Source organism: Perissodus microlepis, chromosome 19, assembly GCF_051167445.1.
Source record: "Perissodus microlepis isolate ML-2025 ecotype Zambia chromosome 19, ASM5116744v1, whole genome shotgun sequence".
Lineage (NCBI taxonomy): Eukaryota > Metazoa > Chordata > Actinopteri > Cichliformes > Cichlidae > Perissodus > Perissodus microlepis.
The window spans coordinates 14,699,790-14,722,577 of NC_140479.1; the positions used below are offsets into that span (position 1 = coordinate 14,699,790).

At 41.5% G+C, this 22,788-nt stretch overlaps 1 protein-coding gene across 5 annotated transcripts in view; it reads right to left on the reverse strand.

The window, feature by feature from the left end:
* Positions 1 to 22,788, reverse strand: part of daam2 (dishevelled associated activator of morphogenesis 2) — a 113,091-nt gene that overhangs the window by 74,674 nt on the left and 15,629 nt on the right. Inside the window, exon 1 of one of the 5 annotated variants that reach the window (XM_084915202.1) lies at positions 9,914 to 11,027. The exons of the other annotated variants lie outside the window; for them this stretch is intronic. The gene's annotated coding sequence lies outside the window, so the exon portion shown is untranslated. Of the gene's footprint in view, positions 1 to 9,913; positions 11,028 to 22,788 lie in introns of those variants that run through there. 5 annotated transcript variants of the gene reach the window in all.

The window sequence follows — 22,788 nt, forward strand, 5'->3', positions numbered from 1 at the left end:
TTCACTCAGCACCAGGTCTGCTGGCCTGCTTCCAGCCTGTGCCCCGGGAAAGTGGGCCAAGGAATCCAAACATTATATACACAGAAAAAATACTGTATATACTGTATGGCAAATACAAAGAACCAAGACTATACCCATGACTATTTGTGTAACCTTTACTATGCTTTGTATGAAGGAGTCACCACACAAACACAATCCAAATTGACCGTGTCCACTGCCATATGTGACCTGAGAGCCCCTCTTCATCCCCCAGCTTTTCATTTCTTCACTCACTGTCATCTCCCATTATTCCTCTCTTTCAGGGTGAACAGAGTCCTTTCATCAACCCCCCTCTGACAGTAACATCTGTCATTTGTCCTTGCCACTGCTCACCATCTACTCCGTCCATCTTTAATCCCCATCCTCTGCTGTTCTGTTCCTTCCATTTAAATGCTTTCCATCCTTGACAAGCTGTTACTTCTGCCTGGGAGCATATCTCAATATGTATACTTTGCTGTCTTTCTGGGCAACAGTCGGGAAATGTTTAGCTTATTGCTTAGCTTATTAATGTATAGCTGAAAGGAAACGCAAACAACACAGTTTTAGAGGAGCTGGTAAGAATGAGGCTGCTTCTCTCTTGCTCTCAGTCTGTTTGTTGGTTTTGGTTTGAGTAGCTTGGTAGGAGAAGGCAGCCAATATGTAGCACAACTAGGAAGAAAGGAATATTTAAATGCATGGTTGGCGAAAAAGAAACATTATCATCTAACATTTATTTTCTTTTGCTGTGCTCCCTATTTTTATACCAGCTCCTATACATCCACATAAACACCTACCAGTGAAGTACCAACATGGATGCCCTGGACTTATGGGCATGTCGCTTAAAGCCACATCACTGTCCCTGCAATTACAACTGAACAATAGTAACCTGAGCGGAAAAATATGCATAAACTGGAGACATGCAGCTTAAAATGATAAAAGAATGGAAAAAAATAAACTGAGAATAACCAAAAACTTGAAATACTATAATGATAAACTTTTACTATTAAGAAGATTATGAGAGTCCATATTCTTCTCTTGGAAACAGGTGAAGCTGTACCAAAAATGCCGCCCTAAATCACACGGAGACTTCCTAACACGCCTTTGCTCATCTCTGGGAAACAGATGCATGTATGGAAAAGGAAGCTTTCACTGAAGAGCAAATGGTTTGTGGACCTCTACGGACTCAAAACATCTGTGTCGAAATGGGAATAGTTGCACAGAGATTTGTCACTGCTTGTCAAGATAGAGAATTTCTGTACGCACACAGCCATGTCTGTAAAAGTCATGAAAACAGACATATTCTGCTGTATGCCATTTATATAGCCAGACACTCATGTAATAAAATCAAATATAAGATTCAAATATAAGCAGACACTTTAAACCAAGAGATGTCAAGGAGAGTGAGAAACCTGCTCCCCTATCTCTGAAGGGTCTGAGCAGAAAGAGAGAGCTGGGAAGGAGACAAGGGAAGGAAAGACAGGAAGAAGGGAGGAAGAACGGAGATACTATTGCTGCCACTTCTCATTGAGCCTGCTACCTCATCCTTCATCCACAGTGTTAGGAAGTAGGTCAGTGGAAGAGGAGGACGAGGAGGAGGGGAATGCAGTGAGGAGAGACATGCTGCTGCTGCTGCAGGATTTTGTGTGTGTGCAGAAGACCAAAGAAGAGAAGCACTGGCTATCTGTACAGAGATCAAACATCTGTGCCTGCATAATTTCAACCCTCTCCACAACATCTGCCAAACAACACAAAGCTGTCCGAACCAAATGCAAAATGAGATCGAAATCAAGATCTGTTTTTCACCCATTCCTCTTCCATATAAAAAGCTGAATTATCCACTTACTCCGAGAGGTCATTTTTTACTCTGCACAATACACGCTCCTTAAAGATGCTGCAGTGAGTTCCTGCAACTCTTTCATTCCCCTGTCATTCTTTTTTTTTTCTCTATCCACCTTTACATCTGCATCTGCAAGTATCTTTGTCATTTGCTTGTGAACACATTGATGGATGCATTGGATGCATGAATTCTAGTTGAGATACTTAGAGAGAAAGAATGGAAGTCAAATGCGTTTTGGTGGAGGAGAAAAAAGCGACAATAAAACTAGTCGAGACAAATAACAAGCAGGATAGGCCATTGACTATGTTTTACAGAGGCAATGAATAAAAGATCAGAGGGAAGCGTGTGGTGCACATTTATGCTGCACACATATTGTTTCTGGGTCCCACAAATGAGGACCATTCCTTTGGGGTGCTGGGCCATGCAGGAGGCGGGCTTATGTAAGCCAGTACCAGGGATGGGAGAGCAGTGCCACACTGGCACAGACAGGAACAAGATGAAGCATTGACTGAAAAAGTGGCATTGTTGAAGCAAGCTGCAGGGACAGAGATGGCAAAGGTGGGATTAGGTTGTTTTTTTTTTTCACTTTATGTCCTACTTGATGTAGTGACACCAATAAATGCTGAGGAAAAGCCATGATTCAATTCAATTCCAGTGGCACTCTAATTACAATTTTAATTACAGAGTTTCCCAATTGGTGTTGGAAATGACATGCATCATCTACTGGGAGGTAGTAAACATGGCTCAATCAACCTCATCTTGATTACTTATCACAGTAAAAAAAGAAACCACTTGAGGTTAGCTCCAAGAACAATCACCAAATGGGACGGCTAAACACAGAAAATCCTAAAATTCCATCTTTCTAAAAAAAGAAAAGACTTGGCTAGATAAGCAGAAATGAAGAAATCCTTACACTGGATTTCATGACAATGAAGAGCAAATGTTTGACAAAAGTCAACTGGACATGCAAACACAAAGTGTGATAATGCAACAGAAATCTTGTCCTGGCTGCATGTCTCCATATTTGTTGGTAGTCATATTTTCATACGTAAAACTTGCATCTGTCCTTGTATATGGATGTGAACTATTCATGTTGATTAATTTAACAGGAAGTAGCGATTCACCCCAGCCGCTGAAGACAATTAAGCCTTGGCTGTTGTTGCCCCAGACATGCCCTCTGCAGCATGTCCTGCTAACCCCTTTTACAGTCTGCCTGTTTGTCCTATGACTAATGGGCCGACCCTTTGATTCATTTCTCCCCACACTAAAACCACTGGCTGCAAACCAAATCACCTGGGACACTGAAAATTCACTTTCTCAAGGATGTGGCCCACCCACGGCCCATGCTCCTGCCCCGGGGAGGGCATGTACACCACATACATCTTATTCTGTTAGAGTGAGGGGTTATGCTGTAATCATTTACTTAACAGTGACATATAAGCAAGAACCCCCCCGCCCCCATTACAAGACATACATGCAAACACGTAAATGTAAGTTTGTTCTTTCTGCCAACAGAGATTAAAGTCATCTTATTAATGCATCACTTCCTCAATTACAGGCAGTTTAGCACCATGGGTGGTCAGATTATAGAAATAAATAATGATTAATCTGAAACAACTGGCTTGAATAACAGACAGGATCCACTGGTGATCTAAATAACGTAAACTGTAAATTAGAAATACACAGTACACCACACACACTGTGACACGCATTCCCGAAGCATGACATCACCCATCTAAATCCAGTTTAGAGCTCCATGGTTAGCAGAGCCTCAGCTGACAAATGACCAGAGCTGACAGCGGAGTAGCTGCCATTATTTCACGGCACATTTGCATGCGCTGCATTCCTGTGCTTGTTCTGAAAGCACACATTCTGCGAGGGATTTCATGTTGGAAGGCCAACAGCGCTTTCATGAGAGTCTGTACACCGAGTGGCTTTCTCATGTGGACCTGGACAATGGGTCAGATTTGGTTGGAACAATTCTGCTGGGGCCCAATGGGGTAGGTTAGCGCAGTCTCCGTCAGAACACTGCAAGTGAATGTGCATCTGATCTTCAAGGGGACAGTTATTTTTAGCTATGACACCATGCTCTCCTTGTCCAGTATTAATGGCCTTTTCTATTAGGACGGTTGTCCTTAATTAGCATGTTTTGGGCTCTGAAGAAGTCACCTGACAGAGATAACCAAAGACATACCACCATGGAATTTAAAGATGGAGATTGTGCTGTATTTTTGGCTACAGAAAATATTCACTCAGAGAGAAAGCTAGAAGCAACAGAATGACTAGTTTATTCTGCAACCAACAACAGAGTACACCCACTACCTGATTTAATTCACAGTTGGATATTTTCAGAACTTAACAGGAAGTCCATGATTTTGGTCACCTTTTGACCACCTTTTTCCTTTTTTTAAAAAGAATTCTGGCTTTGTATAAAAGTGAAGTCCAATCTGACTATCAGAGGGCACAGGGAAATAAAGAGTGACTTTTGATGACAACACAGTCTTCCTATATTTTCACTCACACAATACTGAAGCCAGATTCATGGACTCTACAATGTTACAGTCAAGCCTTGATCTACACATAGCCATCAAGAGTTTAAGGTCATTACAGATTAGGGTTGTCTGTGCTGGTATCCCTACGTGCATCTTTCAGGAAAGGACTTCAGAATCGGAAGATAGGAAACCCACCCTTCCCTTCACCCCCTACTAATTTAACTAATTCCTTCACAACCTTCTTGATTTCTTTGCTAAGTCCTCCCTTTAGTCACTTCCTTTCTGTCCTGGGATCAGATAAGGGAAGCTGCAAGACAGCTAATGACTGATTCAAAGATGTTATGTCTTCAGCCAGGACACACAGTCGTGTGAAAAAGAAAGGATTCTATGCAGTTATGTAAAAAGTGATCTACAACCCCATGATTCAGTGGCATGTAGACCCACCTTAAGCAGCAATCACAGAGGTTTGCACACATTTGTTTATGCATAGCTCTCTTAAGGTCCTGCCACAGCATTTGAACTGGACAGATCTGGAATTTCTGGAATCTTCTGCAAGACCTTGATTCATTTATTTATCAATTACTCTGCTTTATTATTTATTTTCTGCTGTATTTGTGTTTGGGATCATTGTCTTTTTGCATGACCCAATTTCAGCAAAGCTTTAGCTGTCAAACAGATTGCCTCAAATTTGACTCTAGAATACTTTGGTATTCAGTAGAATGCATGATCAAGTCAATGAATGCAAGATGAACATGTCCTGTGTCTGCACAACAAGCCCAAACTGTCAACCTTCCACCACTGTGCTTGACAGCTAGTATGATGTGCTGTGTTGTGATGTTTGCATTATGACCAAACATCTCCACTTTGGTCATTTTTAGACTTCGTTTTTCACATGACCGTCGTGTGGCTCAAGACTGACTCACTGGGAAAATTCGTAGTGAATTAACACTTCTGAAACACATGACCCACAAGTACAAAGAATTTCATGGCCGCCCTCACATTTCTCACAATAGACGCAACAAACTAACAAAGACGGAACAACACAGAATAACACAAAGCAGGCATTTTTAAGTAGCTTCCATACAGTATAGAGTGAGAAGTACACGTAATATAGGGACAACCCCCCCCCCCCCCAAGAAAACAAAGTACCTCCACTTAAACTGCCCACAACCACAATTATTATTAATTACTTTAATAGTTTGTGGTTAATAGTGTTGCTTAAATATTTCCAGACTGTCTCCAAGGCAAATGCAATCAAATTTAGACAGAGGCATTTTTCATTTTATTTTGTTTACAAACAGCTCTGTCAGACAGCCAATGCAAGGATGGGGTAATTATATGGATTTGGCCCATGGTTATAGAGTATTTACTAGTTATATTTATGATCCCGACAGACCATCTTAGAGCAGCGTACGTTTTACATCTATATGGTTAATTGGTTATTCTAGACAATAGAATCGTCAGACTTTCCCATGGTGTCCTCATTGTGCCATTTTACCGATCAATCAGTCCATCACATTGTAAATTTTAATCTCTTTCTCTCAGGGGTCCTATTAGCTTCTAGCCTCATTGAAAACAAACATATAAGCATAGTTGGTTTTAACAAGGCCATGAGGCACAGTAACCCATCTCACCCATTAAGCGGAAATGCCTCAACTCAACCACTGGAAAAAGGGGAGGGGGTAGGAGATTTTTCCAATCCTCCAGGGATGTCATTAATAGCCATTTAATTTAGTCTGATTCATTAAAAAAAATGCAATTTCCTGATGCAAGGAACATTTATAACAGTGCAGGCCACATAAATTGCCAGGGGGTTGTTACAAGTGTGCTTTTAAATTGTTGCTTTAACCAAAACAAATAGCAGCTCCATAGAGCAGTGCAGGGCACCCTTTAAGTACCCAACCATGTACAGTTCCAGTTTGAAGCAAATTATTAGAAACATGGTAAACCCCTTCACAGAAGCCACGAACCACAGACACGGGTTACATGAAAAAGAAAAAAGAAAAAAAAAGCTGAAATAAGAAGCCATCCAGCAACAGACATCTTGGGCCACGTTAACAAGGGATTAACACGACTTTGAAAGCCTGTCTGCACGTTTTGGAGATTTGGTAGAGTAAAAGACTTTTTCCCCTCAGTGTTTAATACCAAAAGGACAGCACTTACAAAATGATCAACCATGTCAACAAAGATGCTAAACTACATCAGGTACATCAGGTAACCCAAAAGTCCTGTCCTTTTTTTACTGTTGGGTGTTCTGTACTAGAATTGCAACACTTCAGTTTAGCACCACAAACGTATATACTGGAAGAGTGCATCCTTTTCAAAGACATTTTTACAGTTTGCTTTTTCCCACCCTCAGGAAGACAAAACCAAAAAATGATAAAAATTAATGGAAAAATATCCAGGAAAAAAATAAAAACAGCAATGCACTGACACATTCATAGATACATTTATCCAGTCGCTCAACCCTGATTAGTAACTGTATTCTGCAAGACATCCACGTTGCACAAGGAAAAATCAGTCTGCCAGTTGTTTTGTGGGACTCAAACAATGCAGATGTTAATGTTGGCTCCGGGTGAAGGTTCTATCAAGCACAGAGGCCAGCAATAGAAAATACAGCCATGCTGTTGACCCATTTCTACAAAAAGCCAATGGGCACATCTCTGCTCGTCAAATAGACCGGATCACTGGGATATCTATGCTATTAATACTGGGAATGAGAAGAAAGTCAGCCACGCCACATTCCAAAGGCCTCGACATTCCCACATATTAACAGGGCTCAGAATGAAATCCAATACTTGGCATCCCTTCCCTTCAAACTCCAAAACGCCATCCTGCCGTGTCAAATCGCTTTCTTATTTCATCTGGGAGGAACGTTCCAGAGTCACGAGCTCCCAGTCTAGCTAAAGACGTGTTATTATAAGTGGGAACAAAGTTGGCACTAGTAAAATCTTAGAGCTAGTTACCATGACTCTCAAGAGGGAAAAGATGTAGAAATTCGCAGAGACTGTGCTCCTCAAACACCCTGCAGTCTTGTCTTCTTGAGAGGATGAGCGATCTCCATCAGTAAAACTGAGAGAGATTGTTCTCTTGAACCAGTTTGTTTTCATACATGTTACAGCTCACAATTGCACTCTCCGATTAAGTAGATGTGCCTTTGTCACCTTGCCATTATCTGACTTCTCATGCTTTGCACTACAATGTGAATGGCTACTAATCTTGCCTGGGTGAGAGGTCAACAGCTGCAGCATAGAGGACATAGGGCTTCTGGGTAATGTCTGGAATGCTCCGCCGGGACAGTTATAGCAAAGAAGACAGGAACAGCTCTCCAAAGTGACGAGCACTTTTTAAAATAGCCTGCGGTAATACTGTACTGAACTGAAGCACTGTAAAGAGGAGATATGCTTACACATCATAAGCCCCAGAAAGTGTGTCACTGGCACAAATACAATAGCAGCATTTGACACACACTGTGTGGGGACTTCCAGTGAAGGGGAGAGAGGACCAGCAGCATTTTTCCTAAAATCTTCCAGGGTTCTGCCCCCCAGACACTGTAACTACTCTAATGTGAACGCAACATGAAGATGATCCTGGCCAAAAGATCAGATAGTTGACGTCCAAGCAACTTTACAGAGCTCATCTCTTTTTTCTCTCTGTCCCTATCCTAATGAGCAGGCCATTGAGCTGCCAGTCAGCAGCAGGGCTGAAGCGATAAAAGGCCAACCCTTGCTTAATAACTCCCCCTCACACTCCCTCTAAGCCTGAGAGAGCAGTTCATGCATCCGTAATGGTCGATAAAATATGAAAAGCCCCGAGAGCGCTGACGGCAGCAGAGGGTGTATATGTACACTTTCGTTAATGCTCTCCCGGCACGCTGAATCTTTTAGTACTGTCGCTCTGTTTGCCCCCCAGCGCATGTGGATGTAGGAGGTCTTCCAGCAGACTGCAGAGTAAGCTTTTAATGTGGTGGAAATAAATACTATCTTGTTCACATTGCAAAAAGACATCAAAGAAAAACACACACGGCCCTTTGACTATATAAATGAGTTTTGCCTCTGGTTCAGTGGCCTTAAAATGCAAAACACCGAAAGGGATGAATTACATGAGTGTTACAGAAATAACATGTGTCTCGTGTTTTTTCATACTGCTGCATTAGCTGTATAAAAGCCAAGTCTCCAGAAAAGAAAACATCACTCTAAAATGCTATATTATCTAGTTGGAAGATTTTCCATAAATAAAACTTATGCCTCAGTAAACCCTAACCCTCTTTACATCCATCATGTCACCAACAATCCATCTAAGGTTAGGGTCAAGTTTGTTTTGGCCACATGCCAAACAGCCGGTTTCAAATGAAATCTTACATGTTCTGGGACAAGTTTTTTTGTTTTCTGAGTTTTCTATGAAATTTTTTTTTTTTTTTTTTTAAAAAGGGGTAAACCTTCACCAAATCCCACACCTATGCCTAGTCCTAACTTAACCTTGAGGGATGTTAAGAGACTAAGAAGGGATCCCTAATCAATTTCTTAGTTGGAAATTTGGACGGCTGGTGAATGAACTCAGATCACCATGCTTTTAAAGCATGCAAAGGATTTACAGCTGACAGACTTTCAAGTGCTTCCACTGAGAAATAGAAGCCTCCGGAAGCCAAAAGAGTAAAGTTGGGTGTTTTCACCACTCTGAGGGGCCATGTAGCCATGTACTGGCATCCCTTAAGGAAGCTTTGAAAGGACTGTCAGTTAAAAAGAACTGTCTTCCATACATACTCAGCCCCCAGTGTCTATAATGGGTTGCATGGGAGGAATATGGAATGGAAGATGACTGTGTGATTGATGATGTGTGATCACTCATCATCTAGGTCCCAAAATAGCACCCATTTTACATATGATACTATCCCATCACCCTTCAGTCTTTTAAATGTGAACAATTCCCCTGAAATATGCATTAGACATCTTGTAATGTGATTTGGTTGAAACTAAATGTTGATGTCTTCCAACTCACATCTGCAGCAGCAGCAATAACACTGAGCCTCCGATCATCCATGAAATCATGAAACTCCCAAAACTTCTAGAATCTCATGTCAAACTGAACCCAAAAGCATCACCATTAAGCCAAAACTGTTCCTTACACAGTGCAACAGCACACATGTGGGTACAGCAAGATGTCCTGTCAGCACCGTTGGAGAACGAGCCCAAACATCAAGACCACATTCATTTCACAACCCAACTTTTGCTCCCGTTTATGAGCTATAAAGCCACTGTAGTGAAAAACGATTGTAAAATACTGCCCTTCCCTCCAATCACAACAGCACAAAATGTGGAAACTTTATCACAGGGGAACAGCAGCCCTTGTTGCCCACCAGGTCTTTTTGCCCCCCTTGCTCTCTATGAGCACTCCTACCTGATGTTTATTTTATTGCCTGCAGAAATCTTCAATTTTCCTGCCTGGACTAAGCAGCAGGAGCATCTGTAGCCTGTCATGGGTGAACAAGACTACCGAATAGCTAATACTCACAATGACCGGGAAGGGTTAAGAGTATCAGTATCCAGATCAAGTATCGCCTACTTACCCACTTCAGACGGGTTGCACTAAGAGATGAACCGTCTCTGTGTTGCCTCACTAGCAAATGAAAAAAAAAAAGCACTCCACAAAAGAAAAAAAAAGTTAGAAGAAAAATTTAAAGCAATCCCGCATCTTCTGCTTCTACGCAACCGTTTTTACTTTTTGGAGCTTCATGACCAAATTCCATGGGTTTGCAGAGTTTGACAGACGCCGTTTAGTTTCGTCTGCTTCACCTCTCCGAGCTTCTGAGCTGAGCTCTAGATTTCAGCTGACTGTGCTGGGAGCTGAGCTGTTGACATTGTCCCTGCTCTCTCTCTCTCTCTCTCTCTCTCTTTCTCTCTCCCCTCCCTCTCCTGCTCTGTCTCTCTCTCGCTCTCTCACAGTCTCTCTGTCTTTGGATTACTAATCTACCTTCCCCTCCCCTTCTGGATTCCAGCTCCAGCATATGACAGCATCCATGTGGATGTCAGCTAAAATGTTATGGATTTTCAGTGAATATACCATACATGCATTTACCTTATACTATAGTATCTGTGCGTGTCTGTTATGAGAGGCCATGGGAGAGGGCAAGCTAAAAGGAAATGACCCTCACCGGCCTGTGCTTCCTATGCCTGCCCGCAATTCCAACTCCACCCAATACATTTAGGTCTAAATGAGCAGTCGATGTAGGGATATCACACACAGTACCCAAAGGAAACCTCTTTCCTGCCCCGTTCTCTCATCTTTAACACATGCATAAAAGCACACACGCCCATACACTGATGTGCCAAATATGGCGTTGTCCATTAGGAATTACCCCTTTGACACAGACAGGAAAAGGATTTCCCTGTGATTTAGTCATCAGTGTTGATTGAGAAAAAGGTGAGTCAGAAACCTTGATACACAAAGATCTCTTGGCTTGGTCAAGTTTGCAGTATAAGCTCAGCCAAATGTAATGTGTGGAAGGGTGGAAAGGAGCTGAGGGGTGGGGAGGAAATCAGCTGGAGGGCCACACCACAGAGGATTCAGAGAATTGCAGTTCAAGTATGTTACTTGTGATAACATGAGTGGCAAGAGAGTGCGAACAAAAACTTCAAGACACCGGAGACTTCCTGTGAAAGAATGAAACCATCATCTCTTCATCTCCACCCCTCCTTACACCCAAACCTTCAGCCAGACAAAATAAAACACCTATGCAGCAGTTTATCAGAGTTTATGGCCCCCCCACCCCGCCCTTTCCCATCACCAACTGTGCTTCCAATGTTTCTAGCACCAGATTAACACCAGAAAATAAAGTCAATGACCACAAAAATCCAAGTTTCATTAATTTATCAGCAAGGGGCCACTCTTCTAATTGCAAAAAAAAAAATCAATAAATAAAATAATATTACATCTAACATTACATTTAGAAGCACTACAGCTAACTGGAAAATTTACCTCAACAAAACATCTGTATTGTATGCAGCATGATATCCATTTAGTAAACTATCATCGCTTGTAGAGATAATTATATGATAAAGTATGGTATGCTTCATCATCACTGACAAGTCTGAGTATGAGCATTCTAAAGTGATCAATATGTCTGAAAAAACATTGACATGTCAATCGTGATCTTTAGACATCGACAGCTTCCTGACCACAACTGACTGATCAATACTATTGATGTAACTTTAAAGGCATGGGTCATGCAGACTGAGGTCATATGACGTCGTCTTATCTTTCATGGGACTGCCTGTCTGCTGACCAAGTTGGAAGAAGTATTGGCTTGTCTCTAATATTGACTTCAGTATAAATGCATGCATATGGCAGCATCATTAGAAGACATAGCATACATTTTCACTGCTATGCAGATGACACCCAGCTCTATCTGTCCATGAAGCCAGATAACACACACCAATTAGTTAAACTGCAGGAATGTCTTAAAGACATAAAGACCTGGATGGCCGCTAACTTTCTGCTTCTTAATTCAGATAAAACTGAGGTTATTGTACTCGGCCCTGAAAATCTTAGAAATATGGTATCTAACCAGATTCATACTCTGGATGGCATTACCTTGGCCTCCAGTAACGCTGTGAGGAACCTTGGAGTCATTTTTGACCAGGACATGTCCTTCAACGCACATATTAAACAAATATGTAAGACTGCTTTCTTCCATTTGCGCAACATCTCTAAAATTAGAAATATCCTGTCTCAGAGTGACGCTGAAAAACTAGTTCATGCATTTATTACTTCCAGGCTGGACTACTGTAATTCATTATTATCAGGATGTCCAAAAAACTCACTGAAAAGCCTTCAGCTAATCCAAAATGCTGCAGCAAGAGTACTGACAGGGACTAGAAGGAGAGAGCATATTTCTCCTGTTTTGGCTTCCCTTCATTGGCTTCCTGTTAAGTCCAGAATTGAATTCAAAATCCTGCTCCTCACATACAAGGTCTTAAATAATCAGGCCCCATCTTATCTTAATGACCTTGTAGTACCATATCACCCTATTAGAGCACTTCGCTCTCGCTCTGCAGGCCTACTTGTTGTTCCTAGAGTATTTAAAAGTAGAATGGGAGGCAGAGCCTTCAGTTTTCAGGCCCCTCTTCTGTGGAACCAGCTTCCAGTTTGGATTCGGGAGACAGAAACTATCTCTACTTTTAAGATTAGGCTTAAAACTTTCCTTTTTGCTAAAGCATATAGTTAGGGCTGGACCAGGTGACCCTGAATCCTCCCTTAGTTATGCTGCAATAGACGTAGGCTGCCGGGGGATTCCCATGATGCATTGAGTTTTTCCTTTCCAGTCACCTTTCTCACTCACTATGTATTAATAGACCTCTCTGCATTGAATCATATCTGTTATTAACCTCTGTCTCTCTTCCACAGCATGTCTTTTATCCTGTCTTCCTTCTCTCACCCCAACCGGTCGCAGCAGATGGCCGCCCCTCCCTGAGCCTGGTTCTGCCGGAGGTTTCTTCCTGTTAAAAGGGAGTTTTTCCTTCCCACTGTCGCCAAAGTGCTTGCTCATAGGGGGTCATATGATTGTTGGGTTTTTCTCTGTATCTATGAAGCGCCTTGAGGCGACTTTTGTTGTGATTTGGCGCTATATAAATAAAATAAAATTGAATTGAATTGAATTGAATTGAATATACTGTAAATGAGAGCAAGTGACCACATTCTAAACAAGGACTGTTACTTGGGGGCCATTAGAGTATACCAAATACTTTTCCCCCCCAATCTATTTTTTCATTGTTTGATTTAGGAAAAAAAAAAAAAATCACATATTTAGATTTAGTGATAAAGGGTTGGCCTAGAGACCAGTCAGCAACCCCCGGCAACCACAGGTCAATCGGGAGAGGTGTAATGTATGGTCTCCAACCAGTTGTCTAGTGGTTGCTGGCAATTACTGTGTGAAAATGGTTGAAAAGAGGTATATGGTGCTGCACTAAAACCTCCTTGTCATTGCTTTGGTCACTAGCAGATTGCTGTAGTCAAACATAGTTTGAAATATGTCGGTTGTATCTAGAGACCAAAGCAATCAAAAGGAGTTCTTTTGTATAGCACATTTAAAATCCAGCACATTTGCTTCTTATACTTTTGGTATTATACTTTTATATTTATTTATATTCATTTATTATGTTTATTATACTCTCTGTGATGGAACCACCACCCACTGAAACTATTGTTTAGACATTCACACACTCAAACTGGAGCCACTGATATGCTAAAGAGTGGAGAAAGGGGCAGTCACAATAACATTTATCATCTTTCTCTAGGGACAGAAGACAGATGACACCAAATTGCTGGCGGTAATGCTTGGGTGCATTCCTGAGGAAGCCCTGGGGACACATCCATTAACCCAGCTGAGCGCCAGAACCAGCTTGTTTCCATGATGTTCACTAGTGTCAAAGTGACATTAGTTTGCATCACTTCTCCATCCCGTCTCTCTCTTTCTAGAGGGTAACTTCTCCATCACCAAAATGAGGGAAGATACCCCAAATAACCCCAGAGGAATAGGCTAAGCACAGGCTCCAGTATTGCTGAGTGTACCAGTAACCCCTGTATCATCCATCACAGCCTGATAATTGACGCAAATGGAATGGGTCTGGCATGCATGTGATAAAAATCATGGTCTCTAAAAAAAGAGAGAGGGTGAAAGATCCAACAAGCTCTCGATTCCATCTGTTGTCCTTTTCTTTTTCAGGGTTTGCTGATTTTCACTACCTCTGAATAGCACGCATGTTACAGGAAGAAAGAAAAGAGGAGCTTAGACACTCATGTGTACCTCCACATTTACAAATGACTGCAGATCATAGCTTCTACTGACTTGGCTTCAGTAAACCTCACCCTGGGATATTCATATCAACTCAAGCAGGGTTAGGCTTTACCCACAGTGAATGGCAAATGTCATGACTGATAAACCAGCTGCAAAGAGAGAGGCGGGGAGCTTTCTCCTACCCTGAGCTGTGTGCTGCCAAAAGACACACAGCTACCTGTCACTTGTCAGTCAGTTGGGCGAAACTTACTGAGCTGCTTTCCAAATCAGTGATTCCCTGCTAGGAGTACCCCAGGGAGTGGTAATGCATGACCGGGAGCTAATGGACAAATTATCTCAAGTATTGAAGGAAATCAACTGAATTAAAAATGAGAGTTTAGCTCATTCAAGACAATTATAACTAAAGGAAATGAAGAAATTTGCATACTGAGGAATTTAGAGAGATTGAAATGAGTGAATGTTGATTCAAAAAAGGAACAGAGTAGTTGAAATCATTTGTCAAAAGTCTGTCTAACAATTAAAATCATAAGACATTGGTCTAAACCCTTCTGTGCCCACTATATGGAGCATTCATGAAGTAATATTTTAAGAAAGAATTCACCATCATATCACAGAAACAGTCACAGCCTGGCTAACAAGTGCTAAATTTAGCCAGAGAAAAAAGGGAACTTGGCACTTGGTGTTACGCTGGACGAAAGGTGAATGGAATATTGGACGAGACGAAGTGGGTCACCCAAGGTGGTCTCCTCCAGGCTCATAAACCACACTTTCTCCTGCAGACCCCTCTAACGCGCAGCAGCAGTCAAACCTGATAACAGCCAGAGAAAAGCCTGTAAAGAGGCATTTGAAATTACAGATATTGGCATCAGGAGGACTCTTTCCAGGGTTGTCACTGAAGAGAAGTGGCTGGTGCAGCGCTCCAAGCCAGCAGCTGCCAGAGCTAACATGGCAAACGGTCATGCTTTACGATGTGTTGTTCCTTAATGTATTATTTAGGGCTTCTTTTGACCAGGCAGCTCTCATTTAACTGTATTTTGTTTAGGCGAGGAATTCCTTGTGACAGCACTTTGCACTTTCTTTCACACCCACGCAGAAATAAATTGCCCCAGAGAAAATACTTCTGCTGTTCAAAACCCTGAACTCTTGACAGCATAAATATGAGTGCACATTTTTATACATGGTGTAATTGTATGTTAGCTATAAATCATGATACGGGAACGGTATACTATCCATCTTTCAAAAGCCTCTGCACAAAAGCAACCTAATCACAGCAAAGCAGTCAACCATAAATCTAATTTAAGTCACTTTGTTTTTATGGTGACATTTTTTCCTGCTCTTATTATTTATATCCCTGTTGCATGAATTCATGCTTTCTTCTTCTAGCTCGACTCTTTGTGGCTTTCCATCACAAATGTTTGACAATCCACCTGCTTTTACCAACTTCAAATGAGAGTAAACACGCTTTTCAACACAATTACCTCTCATTTGTACCAAGTGCTCCCCCCCCCCTCTGTGTTCTGCAAAAGCAGTCTGTATCTGAATGGCTCTTTTGTTTAAAAGGCAGACTGGGCAGGGTCAAAGGTCAACCAACTGCCTGCTTCCACAGTGGCTCTAGTGTCTGCTTGGATATGTGCCAGCTACGTGCTGTCATGTTTAGACAATGGTCTAGCTTTCCACTGACTGACTCATGACAGCTTCATCATGTTAACCAATGATGTAATACCTTGATCTCTGGGCATGAAGGCCGTCACTATTGGACTTTGAATAACTTATAAATTATGTCATAGTGTAACCATAATGAAATGCGCCAATGGCGCGTTTCTTCTTCTTGACTGGTTAACAATTTCAGCTGTTTACTCTGGAAATATGAGAATTTAAGCCGGTAGGTTAATTCACTTTTTGCCTTTAATGTTTTTTTCCTTTTCCTTTTTTCATTTTTAATTATTATTTTGTTTGTTTTGTATAATTCTATTTGTGTTGTCTCAAATTTAAATCAAACTAACCAGGGATAGAAAGGACACTGCTAACTGGACCAGAGGAGAAGTAGAATTCCTGGAGCCATGGACATGCTGATTACCAGATGGATGTACTTTTTGAGTAGTGAGATCATTAGCCTTGCTATTTCTACTTTATCCAATTCCTAAGATGGGCAGGATGTTAAGCCTCAGTCTCACAGATTGAGACCAGCCAGTTACCCCCTGGCAGTCTATAATTTTTGCAACTTCCAGCAACCACTTACCAACCTCTCTGCAAATGCACTTTCCCCCCCTTACCATCTGGTGTTGAAAACTAGGTTCTAGGTGTGACCAAGACTTTAGATATTGAAGTTTGGGTAAACAACATGGGAGACATCTATTTGCAAACCATTTGTGAATTTCTGGCGATAGCCACTCTCACACTGACGTCAGTGTGCAAGCAACACTTTGCCCCCCCAAAAAGCAAATGATTGGTTTCACGCTACAATCAATAGCCTGAAGACTGCTGAAGGCATGTATCAGATATTGCAATAAGTCGCACATCTTATGACATCTTTATATAACAAGCTTGCAAAGTTTCCAAGTTAACATTGGAAGTCTCTGAGTAACACACACTGTATGAGTGAAATACAGTTCACTACGGAAAGATTTAGTTTAAAAAACACATCTGCTAACCCTAATGTGCTTTTATGTGACTATATTTCAAGTATATGTTAGCAGAAATCAGAAAAGACTTCTACCCCCTCTCTTACCTGGAAAGATGTACAGTCCATCTAAGCAACTTGCTTATAGTATTACGGGTTTTTTTTTTTTTTTTGCTATCTTCTTCTGCTTCTTTTAAAATCTTTTTTAAAGCATTTGGTGCCAAACATCAGCTTATAAGAGTCTATAGCAGTACAAGCAAATCTCTTCAATTTTAGAAATATGAGTTGGTAAATACAAAGATGTATAAAAGGTCATGCTTTTAAGGCGGCTTCACTTCTCACAGCTCTTTTTTGCCAAAATGAGTCCAGGTGTGTGAACTGTAAAAGTGAGAATAGAGGCTGTCAGTAAAAAATAATGACAAAAGAAGACAAGAAAGGCCTTTGCTCTTTTTCCAGATGCTTCCATTTAAAATCTAATTTTATATATTCCTCTTGCTGTTATATTGGCAACATGGGGCTCTCCTCCTGTGGCTGTATGACATGACAGTTTATCAAAATTCCTTATCCTGCCATTCATAAAAAATAAAAATAAAAAAAGCACAAATCTGACCACTCACTGAACCCAAAACTAATACCTTCACCTGAGCTGTTCCAGGTGCCTTAATGTCACTTCTTAGTATCCATTCAAAGCAACATAAATCAAGGCTTTTACACCCTTCAAACACAGGCCCATGTATGGCGGTGAATGTCAGAGTTATGTGAATGAAACCATAAGTCCAATTCTAAACAGTGCAGTTTAAGGGGTTGACCCCACAGAAATACATGGTCACGACTGTCATAGTGTCTAGATAAAAACATCTGGGAGTCATCTGTTCCGCTAACAGAGGCCCCCTGTGAACAGAGGCCCCCTGTGAACAGGTGCACGTCTGCATCCAAGGCCTCATACCCTTTTTCCTTGACCCTTCACCTCTAGTTAAGGCTGGGAAGCTCTTTGAACCCACTGGCAGCACTGGACACAGACAGTGCTGTCTGATCAGCCAAGGTCACGTTGCATTGGACAGTGCAGTGATCACGTTAGCGCTTCAAACAAACAGAAAGCATGCTCCCATGTTTTAATTAGCTAATGATAGGTTGTGCCCAAGGAGCTGCAATGATTGGTGCACACATAAATCAAATACCGCTGTAATTATGTACTTGCATCATGCTGTGACAGCAAAAGCAACAACTGACCAAAACTTTGAAGCCAAAGTGACCAAGCAAGCATCCTCTCTCTAAAGATTTTAATCACAAACCAGAGGAAGTGGGTTGCCTAAAAATAGCCCACCAATTTTACTCTCAAAGCCTTTGGTCTGGGCTCGCCATGACGGCTCCAACAAAGCTACAGTTTACGCCGAGATCCGCAGCTGAGAATAAATGACATTTTTAAAACTTTTTCTCTCAGTCTTGCTTAATGTAATGCTTGGAATGACGCCCCAGCTGGGTGTTGCACTATACCACAGTGAAACCATCTTCCGAGCTCTCCCGGGATAAGAGAGTAATAACAAACACTTCCTGTTTATCACTACAGTAAGTTAGAACAGTCTGTTCTGAGCCACTGTTCATTCCAACACAAATAACAGTGGTTATCACGTCTTAGTGTTTCAGAAAACAAGAAGCAACAGCAAATTTAAGAGGCAGTAGAACACCTGTCAACACATTCATGGGCAGATGAGGATAAAAGGTAGCAAGCACGGACCAGATTTTAAGGATTTTTCTCCACAAGCATCCAACAGGTCTATGTGGAGAACTATATAGCGTCAGTGAACCACACGTGCCTCATGCTCCATCCAACCACACAGTGACTCTCCCTGTCCAGCTGCCTCTTATATGGTGGGAAGGGTCAGACATGTTGTAACACTGATTTACTTCCCCACCTAAATCAAGCAGCTCTTCCTTTGCAACATCCTGTCCCCCAGCTGAGAGGGGGCGCCGTAAAAGTTATCCTGCAGCGTACGGTCACATGGATTACACTGTTGTCCAGTGGGTTACATCCTTTAGCGGTTTAGATACCGAGGCAAAGGGTCCTTAAGATGCATACATTCAGGGCTGGGTCGGGACTGTCCTGGTGCTTCGGCTGATAAGCAACACTCAGCCCTGTCCGCAGGAAGCTATGAGACGTATACAAACAAGTGAGAGGAGATTACACCCAGGCTAAAATGATAGGAACCCAATCTTAATTTCTCACTCCATTCTATTTCCCATCTATGTCACAGCGGACAAAGACATATTGTGGCTGCAGAATAAACTTCTCACCCTCCATACCCTCTCACTACAGCCTAAAACATTCAAATGCAGCCTAAAACAGCCTAAAGCAGCCTAAAACATTCAAATTCAATCTGGTACAAGCTGAAACCTATAAACAGTTGAATTAGTCATTTGTTTCTGCAGTAATGAATCACTGAGTCTACTATTAAGCCTGATTGAGCAACATACTGAAGCTTCAAAACTCCAGCCAGTATCCAACATCCAAATCAGTGTTCAACCACAAATATCCCAAATAGCCCATTAAATAGGAAACAGCAATCCAAAATTGTTTATTACACATCAATATTAATTATTATTAGTTATCCTGAGACACCGACATTTGATCTTGGTGCGTCATGGCTATCATCTGGTGGGTGGAAAAAATTACAGGATCAATAACTTATGGTCAGGAGTTAATAAGGCGTAGCAGCATAATAACTAAATTATGGATACATCTTAATACTGTGCGGTCACATAATGTGGTATGTGTGCAAGCTTTAGGAGTATAATAGCAATAATATTATGGCTTTACTTGTCTTACAGGATGCACTCACTTTTACTCTAACTTTATAATAATTTCATAATAATTCAGCATTTTTCCTAAATGGTTATAACATGCAGAAATTATAAGGGATTTGTTAAAGTTATAATAACCTCTGATTATCCCTGGAGCTGAGTATAGTCTACAAGCCGTGTAGGTGTTTGGATTGAGTGAATGAACAGAGTGAGAATGAGTGTAGAATCGCGCATGTGTATCTTGTTACTGCTGTGTGCACAAGAGAGACAATGTAAATATATATGCTATCACACCATGTGGTGCAGAGGGATGTTGAGAGAGCAGTGGTGAAAGGGAGTGTTGCTGAGGGGCTCCAGTATGCACCGACTGCCTGCACGAGGGCTAAATGATTGTGTTGATTAAAGCCAGCTGAGCCCGGGGTAGCTCCTGTAGCAGAAGACACACGCACAGCCCCATGTGCCCATGAAATCCATCTGGTCACTCAGTAACACATGCTTACCATCGAGCGCTGCGTGCTTTATGTTCTGCAGCTAAAAGTGTACACAAACACACACCCAAACACCCGCCATGCTTATGAAATCAAGCTAACAAACAAGTCTTTCTCTACAATGCTCATCAGCTGTAATCTGCCCACTCTACACATAGATGCTGATTAGGACTTTCCAGTGATTAAATTCATTCCTTTTTCTTGAAAAAAAAAAAAAAAAATGAGGCCACGTTCACTCTGAAGAATATGCAGTCCTTTCATACATTTCAATAGAGGCAGTTCTTCTATTCTAACAGGCTCCATGTTCGACAGAACAAATATATGATGGCTTTAGCGTTTAATTTTTTTGTAAACTATATTGTTTCACCTGTATGTTCAACAACAAATCGTCACCAGGGACTTTTATTTGGTGTAAATCCCAGATAAAGGGATCAGGATGATTCTAAATACATGCTTGATGAATCACCTCGCAAACCCTTTTAATCCATGTTGGAATTACTATTTTCATGTTAAAGTTGGTTGGGATAGAGCGTTCATGTTTCAATGTTTACACTAACTCAAAGTTACACTATCTTACCAGCTCTTTGAAGCCATATGCTGTATCAAGGACAACTTGAATGTCCAAATTCTCTGCACTGCATTTGGCAAGTGTTCAAATTGTTTCAAGCTTTTCACAATTTATAATTTGTTTCAAAATGTTAATAACTTCAAAAAAGTCTGATAACTTTCCAAGTGGCCTTACTGGTGCAACCAACATGTTTCAAAGGGCACAACTTTTACTTTAGTACATAATGAGTGCTTGCACACAAGTCATCATCTTCCATGCAAACAATGATTTTTAGATTTCTGAGGTCACCCAATTACAAGGTTTGCTGAGCAGTACCAGATACTTATTTGTGTCCAGTTTCTCCTAGCAACTGCCAACATCACCCAACAGCTACTTACCAACTGGTGCTGGGGTGTCACCTACGACAGGTCTTAATGCTGAGATACCAAAAGGAAATCATGCAGTCCAAGGTCTCTCTGCACCTCTGACCTTGCAGTGGACACACATGCACTCCCAGATATTGATGGCAGATTCTCCAATACACCACCAATGCTGCAAGCACTATTCCAGTTTTGATACGTTCTTTTGGGTATTTTTCCTTCACTGTTACGTAAAATACATTCAGTTACAGAAATGTTTAACACAATCAGAAGTGTTCAGCAGATGTAAGCTCCCTGAGCATCAGGCCCATCCTTTAGTCATACAGGGAGTGCAGAATTATTAGGCAAATGAGTATTTTGTCCACATCATCCTCTTCATGCATGTTGTCTTACTCCAAGCTGTATAGGCTCGAAAGCCTACTACCAATTAAGCCTATTAGGTGATGTGCATCTCTGTAATGAGAAGGGGTGTGGTCTAATGACATCAACACCCTATATCAGGTGTGCATAATTATTAGGCAACGTCCTTTCCTTTGGCAAAATGGGTCAAAAGAAGGACTTGACAGGCTCAGAAAAGTCAAAAATAGTGAGATATCTTGCAGAGGGATGCAGCAGTCTCAAAATTGCAAAGCTTCTGAAGCGTGATCATCGAACAATCAAGCGTTTCATTCAAAATAGTCAACAGGGTCGCAAGAAGCGTGTGGAAAAACCAAGGCGCAAAATAACTGCCCATGAACTGAGAAAAGTCAAGCGTGCAGCTGCCAAGATGCCACTTGCCACCAGTTTGGCCATATTTCAGAGCTGCAACGTCACTGGAGTGCCCAAAAGCACAAGGTGTGCAATACTCAGAGACATGGCCAAGGTAAGAAAGGCTGAAAGACGACCACCACTGAACAAGACACACAAGCTGAAACGTCAAGACTGGGCCAAGAAATATCTCAAGACTGATTTTTCTAAGGTTTTATGGACTGATGAAATGAGAGTGAGTCTTGATGGGCCAGATGGATGGGCCCGTGGCTGGATTGGTAAAGGGCAGAGAGCTCCAGTCCGACTCAGACGCCAGCAAGGTGGAGGTGGAGTACTGGTTTGGGCTGGTATCATCAAAGATGAGCTTGTGGGGCCTTTTCGGGTTGAGGATGGAGTCAAGCTCAACTCCCAGTCCTACTGCCAGTTTCTGGAAGACACCTTCTTCAAGCAGTGGTACAGGAAGAAGTCTGCATCCTTCAAGAAAAACATGATTTCCATGCAGGACAATGCTCCATCACACGCGTCCAAGTACTCCACAGCGTGGCTGGCAAGAAAGGGTATAAAAGAAGAAAAACTAATGACATGGCCTCCTTGTTCACCTGATCTGAACCCCATTGAGAACCTGTGGTCCATCATCAAATGTGAGATTTACAAGGAGGGAAAACAGTACACCTCTCTGAACAGTGTCTGGGACGCTGTGGTTGCTGCTGCACGCAATGTTGATGGTGAACAGATCAAAACACTGACAGAATCCATGGATGGCAGGCTTTTGAGTGTCCTTGCAAAGAAAGGTGGCTATATTGGTCGCTGATTTGTTTTTGTTTTGTTTTTGAATGTCAGAAATGTATATTTGTGAATGTGGAGATGTTATATTGGTTTCACTGGTAAAAATAAATAATTGAAATGGGTATATATTTGTTTTTTGTTAAGTTGCCTAATAATTATGCACAGTAATAGTCACCTGCACACACAGATATCCCCCTAAAATAGCTAAAACTAAAAACAAACTAAAAACTACTTCCAAAAACATTCAGCTTTGATATTAATGAGTTTTTTGGGTTCATTGA